The sequence below is a fragment of the Bubalus kerabau genome, chromosome 7 (genome assembly GCF_029407905.1).
Source record: "Bubalus kerabau isolate K-KA32 ecotype Philippines breed swamp buffalo chromosome 7, PCC_UOA_SB_1v2, whole genome shotgun sequence".
Lineage (NCBI taxonomy): Eukaryota > Metazoa > Chordata > Mammalia > Artiodactyla > Bovidae > Bubalus > Bubalus kerabau.
This window is the reverse complement of record NC_073630.1, coordinates 48,888,388-48,897,207: the sequence shown is the minus strand read 5'-3', so window position 1 is coordinate 48,897,207 and position 8,820 is coordinate 48,888,388.

Here is an 8,820-nt window from a genome sequence, read left to right as displayed (position 1 = left end):
CATGAAAGGACAGATTTCAAGTCTTCGTGTTTGCAAACCTTGCTTCTAATAACAGCATTTTGGCATTTCATTTGATAAATATTTTGATCAAACATTTTCATAAGCACACAAAAAGATGTCCAACTCTATTGGCCATCAGAGAAATATCAGTTAAAGTCACAATAAGATACCACTATACACTAGAATGGAGAAAGGGAGAAACAGTGACCCTATAAGTATTGGCAAGGATGTGGTGTAACTGGAACTTTCAGATACTGCTCGTGGGAATACAGTCACTTTGGCAAACAGTATGGCATTACCTTAAAAAGGTAAAGGGTCATTATCATACATCTACATCATACAAGTAGGAATTCTACTTCCAGGTATTCACCCAGGAGAAATGAAAATATATGTCTAGACAAAACATGTATATGAATATGAATATGTAGCAGCATTAGTCATAATAGTGCCAAACTGGAAACACTTAACATGTCCATTTCCTTTAAGTGAGTGGATACACCAAGTGTGGTATAGCCATACCATGGAAAACTGCTCAGCAATAAAAAGGAAGGAAATGTTAATATAGACAACAATGTGGATACATCTCAAAAAATATTATTCAAAACTGGTCCCCTTACTTGGAGAACATGGAAAGAAAGAGGCAAATCATTGCAGATTTGGTGGTGGCAGTTTTAATAAGCAAAGGGCCTTACATATAAGGTTTGCCTTGTTTGGTCACAACACTAAGTAGATCTCCCAAACTACCCACCAGAATTTTAAGAGTTTGTGCAGAAGCCTTAATGGGGTTCAGTTATGTATACTGTCTGCAGGCATGCTCAGTTGCTTCAGTCGTGTCCAACTCTTTGTGACCCTATGGACTGTAGCCCACCAAGTTCCTCTGTCCGTGGAATTCTCCAGGCAAGAATACTGGAATGGGTTGCCATTTCTTCCTCTAGGGGATCTTTCTGACCCAGGGATCAAACCCACATCTCCTGCATTGGCAGGCAGATTCTTTACCCACTAAGCCACCTGGGAAGTCTGATACTGTCTAGATGGTCTCAATAACACATTGCTTTCTCAAGGCTGTGTCCTTAAAGTTGCTCTTAGTGCAGGTACAGTGGGGAAAATGCACATTCCAAGGACAGAGGAGCAGGGGACAAGGAGCCTTGACCGCTTGGGTCCAGATTGAGGGTCAACTGGGGTCACGTCCTCTCAACGACCTCCTCCAACATGATGTGATTCCAACATTGCTTTGAGGGAGTATGATCTTCATCTTCAAGTTGTTAAAGTGGACTGAGAGAACATGAGTAACCTGCCCAGGGAAAATGGCTAGTAACTGGTGAGGCTGGGATTCAAATTAGGTCTGAGTTCAAAGCTCACATTCCATCTACTACATGCCTTTGATTCCTTAATTGAATCTGACATTAGCATTTAACATGATTTGGGGGGGCCATTTGGACATGTCATGAATAGAATTTAATGATAAATCTCATGTTTAGCTTGTTTTAAATGTTTTTTTCCTCTCCCATCCTCTACCACAATCACAATGCTCTAGCAGTGGTCTGAGAATGTCTCAGGTGTCCTCCACCCCTTGGTCTCCTCCATCTGCATCACCGTCTCACATTCCCCTTTGCTATCCATCAGTGGTTCATACCTTGTAAAGTACAGCCCTCCAGGGGGTATTTGGGAATGTGGCTGTCAAGGAACATTTAAATGCCTGGTACTTAGTGGGCAGGAGTCAGGAGTGCCAAGCACTATGTCATGCATGAAGCATGAATGAGTCATTTAGCCCCAAACTGCCAATAGCACTGCCTCCAAAACTTTGGCTAAATCCCATCTTTAAAGACCTAACTCAAGTCATCTCTACAAGGCTTTCTCTGTCCAACCCAGCCCCAAGTCACCTCTCCTTCTTGAATGACTCCTTGCTACCACTGCTGCTCCTGCATAGTCTTTAGTTTTACATTTTCTAGTTTTCTTCTCTTCTTGATGTAAAAGCCAATGTATTGGAGTGCATTGGAGGTACTCTGCCTTTAGGAAGCCAGTCTGCTATTCAGTTGTATCCACCACTTCAGAAGCACAGTGGTTTGCTTGCTCAGTCAGTCCAAAAATGATTGAAAAAGGCTTCTATACGCAGTGCTGTAGGGATTTCTTTAGGGTTTGTAGCTCGGGAGACATGAACAGTGGGCCCTTCTACAGAATGAGTAGACACATGCATGCTACAGTTGCCAGGGAGACTTGGGGGTGGGGGTGGGTTGAGTAGGGGGCCTCAACCATGGCCGAACTTTGCATGGGGCTCCAGGCAGCATCAGAGATGGCTCTCCCGAAACCTCCTGGTAGCACATTATTCTGAGCGAGCTGTCACCATGATTCATGTACCAGGCCATTAATCCAGTAAGAAGCTGCTAAATGGGCAGACGAACAAAAACAGGAAGCCCTTCTGAGAGCTGTAAATTATCTCTTACAACAGCTTTATATACTTGAAAGTGAAGGGTATTCTGAGAGCACTGTGGAAAGTACCTGGAACCTCAGCTTCTAATAGAAACCTAGGAAATTGATTCAACTATTAACAAATTGAAGACTTATTTTTGTACAAGTGGCTGGGCTGGTACAGAGATGAATAAAAAGACAGTACTTAATCCTTCTGGGGTTCAAAAATGAGAGAGAGAGAGAGAGTAATTTTAAAAATCTACTTTTCCCTCTTCTCTGACCCCATAGCTAGTCCTAAGAACTAGCCCCTTAATACCCTCTCCAGACTTTCTGCTCCTCATCACCACTACTGCAGGCTTTCCAAAAGCCTGGATAGATGGATGCAACAGACTCTCAACATGATTTCCTTGACTACTTCTGCCCCATCCATACAGCAGCACATGAACATTTCCAGAGAGCAATTTGATCACGTGAAAGCAGTAAAAGTATTAGTCATTCAGTGGTGACCGACTCTTTGCGACCCATGGACTGTAGTCTGCAGGGCTCCTCTGTCCATTAAATTCTCCAGGCAAGAATACTGGAGTAACTAGCCATTCCCTTCTCCAGAGGATCTTCCTGACCCAAGGATCGAACCTGGGTCTCCTGCATTGCAGGCGGATCCTTTACCATCTGAGCCACCAGGAAAGCCCAATCTGATCAAATCACTTAGTCATGAATGAAAACCCTTTAATGGCACTCAAATGTTTTTAAGGATGAAATCTGAACCCCTTACCAAGGCCCTTCACCATCACAGGTCTGTTTGCATCTTCAGTTCAGTTCAGTTGAGTCGTTCAGTTGTGTCCGACTCTTTGCGACCCCATGAACTGAAGCACACCAGGCCTCCCTGTCCATCACCAACTCCTGGGGTTTACCCAAACTCATGTCCATTGAGTTGGTGATGCCATCCAACCATCTCATCCTCTGTCATCCCCTTCTCCTCCTGCCCTCAATCTTTCCCAGCATCAGGGGCTTTTCAAATGAGTCAGTTCTTTGCATCAGGTGGCTAAAGTATTGGAGTCTCAGCTACAACATCAGTCCTTCCAATGAACACCCAGGACTGATCTCCTTTAGGATGGACTGGTTGCACCTCCTTGCAGTCCAAGGGACTCTCAAGAGTCTTCTCCAACACCACAGTTCAAAAGCATCAATTCTTCAGCACTCAGCTTTCTCTATAGTCCAACTCTCACATCCATACATGACTACTGGGAAAACCACAGCCTTGACTAGACGGACCTTTGTTGACAAAGTAATGTCTCTGCTTTGTAATATGCATCTTCAGCTTTTCTGTAATATAATTCTCTAATCCACATATACCAACCCAGTTTCCCAGTCTTCATGTTCTCACTTGCTGCTCCCTGATGTTAGGTGCCCCAACCTGAAATCCATCCAACCACATTTTCGAGATTCAGCCCAGATTCCATCTCCTCCTCCTCCTTCTGTTCACATAGGTCAGGGATGCCTCTATTTGTGCTCCCATCGCCACTCTGCTCTCTCACTTGTCACATGCACCATAGCTGACTCCTTATTTGTCTCTCCAGGCAACTTTGACTTTTTCAACTAAACCACAAGAACTATATTTGACTCATCTCTGACTGCTCAACACCTAGCAGTGAGTCTGGTGTTTGCTAGGTGCATAGTAAGTGCTTGCTGAATGGATTTGAATGAGTCCTATATGAGGTCATAATAAATAAGACTAGAATGGCTTATTCAGAGATGCTGTATTGTGCTTATTTCTCTATGTGGTCCCTGCTTTGTTTCTAATATTGCACTTGGTAAAGCTGTCATGGACAGTTGAATGCCTCATTGTTCCTGAATGATGTATGGGAGGGGTATGATGTTGAAAAAGAGACAAGGTCTGTTATCCTTGGAAATCAAAATACAGGTTTCCAATACAATTCTGTCTCACAAATGATAGGAACATTCATGTTCACAGTGATATATGCATTTGTTGTTGTTATTTAGTTGCTAAATTGTGTCCGACTCTGCAACCCCAAGGACTGCAGCAAGCCAGGCTCCTCTGTCCTCCACTATCTCCCAGACTTTGCTCAAATTCATGTCCATTGAGTTGGTGATGCTATCTAACCATTCCATCCTCTGCTGCCACCTTCTCCTCCTGCCCTCCATCTTTGCCAACATCAGGGTCTTTTCCAGTAAGTCAGCTCTTCGCATCAGGTGGCCAAAGTACTGGAGTATTCAGCTTCGGCATCAGTCATAGAAGAGCTATAGTTGAGTGAACCAGTGAAGTTGCTCAGTTATGTCCAGCTCTTTGCGATCCCATGGACTGTAGGCTCCTCCATCCTCCTACCAGGCTCTTCTATCCATGGAATTTTCCAGGTAGGAGTACTGGAGTGGGTTGCCATTTCCTTCTCCAGGGGATCTTCCCGACCCAGGGATCGAACCCAGGTCTCCTGCTTTGTAGGCAGATGCTTTACCATCTGAGCCACAAACATTTTAGTTAAGCAACTGACTTTGATTTGTCACAATTTTGTTAAACGATCTGCTTTGATTTTCACTCTGTTTTATTTATTTTATTTTATTTTTTTGGACTGTCTTGTAGTTTCCTAGGGATACCATAACAAGCCACCACTAACTTGGTGACTTAAAACAACAAAAATGTATTCTCTCGAAGTTCTGGAGGCCAGAAGTCCAAAATCCACATGTTGGCAAGCTGCCTCCTCTGAAGGCTCTAGGGGAGGATGCTTCCCTGCCTCTTCCACCTCCCTTCCTTGGCATAGGGTGACATCACTCCTGTCTTGGCCTCCATCTGTACATGGCCATCTCTCCTCCCAGTGTCTTCTCCTCTTCTGTCTCTTCCGAGGACACTTGCCATTGACTTTAGGTAATTCCCCAGGTAATCCATGATGATCTCATCTTGTGATACTTAAATTATGCCAGCAAAGGCCATTTTTCCAAATAAGGTCACATTCACAGGTTTCAGAAATTAGGGTGTGGACATAATTTTGTTGGGGGGAGGTGCATAATTCAATCCACTATAGGCTAATTTAAATACATTTATAAATGCCATCTGGATGGAATTCTAGGAGGCTAAAAGATTATTTTGTAATTATAAATTACAAATAACTTTTGAAATGTTTGAAAGGGGTCTTATTTCCTAAAGTAAGGGGCTGTGACTAGGTGAGTATTCATTATTAATATTAAATGGAAATGCCACCTACTGGTGGCTAAGATCCATAACTGGCAGAGCTTGGAAGTAACAACACAAAATGCAGAGTAACATGTGATAGCACAGATAATACACTTAATTACATGGTGTCTGTTAGCATTCTTGAAAATGTCAAATGGCTATTCAAATACATTGGATGTGTTGGGATCAGTAAGGACAATCAGCAAGTCTATTTTTCTCTTGGGCTTTGAAGCCCTGAGTTGAATGGGCAGGGTTAGAAGCCTTTCTCCTCTTGGAGCTGATGATATTTCATGCTCATTAAGAAAGAAGCAAGGAGAGGCAGATTCTTTTGGAATCACTGAGTATTAATTCAAAAGTCTACAAGAAAGGGGATAGGAAAAGTAGTGCATAGATATTACTATTGTGCCACGAAATCAATCAGTTTATCCAGTCCAGGGGTTGGCAAGCTAGGCTCTTAGGCCAAATCTAGTCCACTGCCTGTTTTTGTAACTAAAATTTTATTGGAACATAGCCATGCCCATCCATTATATGTTATTTGTGGCTATTTTTTTTTTTGTCTTCTTCCAGTTTTATTTAGATATAGTTAACATACAGCACTGAATAAGTTTAAGGTGTACAACACAATAATTTGACTTATATACATTATGAAATGATTATCATAGCAGAACATCCATCATCTCATATAGATACATTGAAGAAATTGAAAAAAATATTTTTCCTCAAGACGAGAATTCTTAGATTTACACTCTTAAAATAAAACTTTCATATATAATATAGAGCAGTTTTAATTACATTTATTATGTTGTACATTATCCAGTGGCTCAGTGGTAAGGAACCTGCCTGCAATGTAGGAGACACGAGGTCAATCCCTGGATCAGGAAGATCCCCTGGAGAAGGAAATGCAACTCACTTCAGTATTCTTTCCTGGGAAATCCCAAGGACAGAGGAGTCTGGTGGGCTACAGTCCATGGGGTTGCAAGTCAGACATGACTTAGCAACTGTTAGCAAGCCCAATTACCACAGGACAGGACAGTGAATCCGAGAGACATGGTGTTGAGGCAATGAATACATGGAAACCTTAAAAATTCAGAGCAGAACTGTGACTATATGCTATTGCCCACCTCATGCAAATTCTAACCATCCTTTTAGATAATGGGAGGGGGAAAGTACACTTAACACACTAATAGCCACATATCATATGTGACTATTATGAAAGTACAATATGAAAGTACACTTAACATATTAATAGCCACAGTTCCCAAGTTGTGTTCCCATGCTGTATTAATTTAGGCTTCCTAGGTGGCACTAGTGGTAAATAACTCGCCTGCCAATGTGGGAGACATAAGAGATGCAGGTTCGATCCCTGAGTTGGGAAGATGCCTGGAGGAGGGCGTGGCAACCCACTCTGGTACGCTTGCCTAGAGAATCCCATGGACAGAGAAGCCTAGCAAGCTGAAGTCAATAGGGTCGCACAGAGCCCACTCCAGTACTCTTGCCTGGAAAATCCCATGGATGGAGGAGCCTGATAGGCTGCAGTCCATGGGGTCGCTAAGAGTTGGATACGACTGAGCGACTTCACTTTCACTTTTCACTTTCCTGGATTGGAGAAGGAAATGGCAACCCACTCCAGTGTTCTTGCCTGGAGAATCCCAGGAACGGGGGAGCCTGATGGGCTGCCATCTATGGGGTCACACAGAGTCGGACACGACTGAAGCAACTTAGCAGCAAAGTGACTAAGCAGCAGCAGCAGCACTAGATGTTGTGTTGTTCTGTATGCATTGTTTCATGTAATTTTATTTCATATTCAAGGGGACACTCTGAATTGGCTGTTACTACTGACATTTTATAGATGAGGAAACTGAGGCATAGAGGACCAAGTAACTTGCCCCAGATCACAGAGCTGCTAAGTGACACAGGTGGGAATAAACTGTTCTGTTTGGTTACTGAACTAGATTTCTCATTCATAAATTAAATGCAAACTTTTTGTATCTTCTAATTATCTAAATTAGCACAGAAAAGTTTTTTTTAATTTAATTTTATTTTTAACTTTACAATATTGTATTGGTTTTGCCATATATCAACATGAATCCACCACAGGTATACACATGTTCCCCATCCTGAACCCTCTTCCCTCCTCCCTCCCTGTACCATCCCTCTGGGTCGTCCCAGTGCACCAGCCCCAAGCATCCAGTATGGTGCATCGAACCTGGACTGGTGACTCGTTTCATATATGATATTATACATGTTTCAATGCCATTCTCCTAAATCATCTGACCCTCTCTCTCTCCCAGAGTCCAAAAGACTGTTCTATACATCTGTGTCTCTTTTGCTGTCTCGTATACAGGGTTATTGTTACCATCTTTCTAAATTCCATATATATGTGTTAGTATACTGTATTGGTGTTTTTCTTTCTGGCTTACTTCACTCTGTATAATAGGCTCCAGTTTCATCCACCTCATTAGAACTGATTCAAATGTATTCTTTTTAATGGCTGAGTAATACTCCATTGTGTATATGTACCACAGCTTTCTTATCCATTCATCTGCTGATGGGCATCTAGGTTGCTTCCATGTCCTGGCTATTATAAACAGTGCTGCAATGAACACTGGGGTACATGTGTCTCTTTCAATTCTGGTTTCCTCAGTGTGTAAGCCCAGCAGTGGGATTGCTGGGTCATAAGGCAGTTCTATTTCCAGTTTTTAAAGGAATCTCCACACTGTTCTCCATAGTGGCTGTACTAGTTTGCATTCCCACCAACAGTGTAAGAGGGTTCCCTTTTCTCCACACCCCGAAAAGTTTTATATACCAAGGATCATAAGAAATATAGTATATAATGACATATATTTGTTGTTGCTTTTTGAAAAATACAAAAGTGTTTTTTAAACCCATTGAAACATTCTAAAATAAACTTTAGCTTTAGTTATTTAATATCTAGTATTTAACTATTTAAACTATATTATATGCAGAGGGGCAGTGAATTCACTTGTGGAGTGCACCCTCTTCTCTTGGTGATAAACATGATTAAAGAGAGAGCTCATTCAAAAGCTACACATGGGATGGAACCTTGGCCAACAGGCTTCATATAATATTGTGGTTCTGTTGGTAAGACAGTGAGGAGAACTGTCTTAAGCCTTGTCATCTGGGGACCAACTTCTAAAGTCTCCATACCTGACTCTCCTCACCTGGTTCCAACCAACCTATTAGTTATTCAGGGCTGGTGTACTGCACAG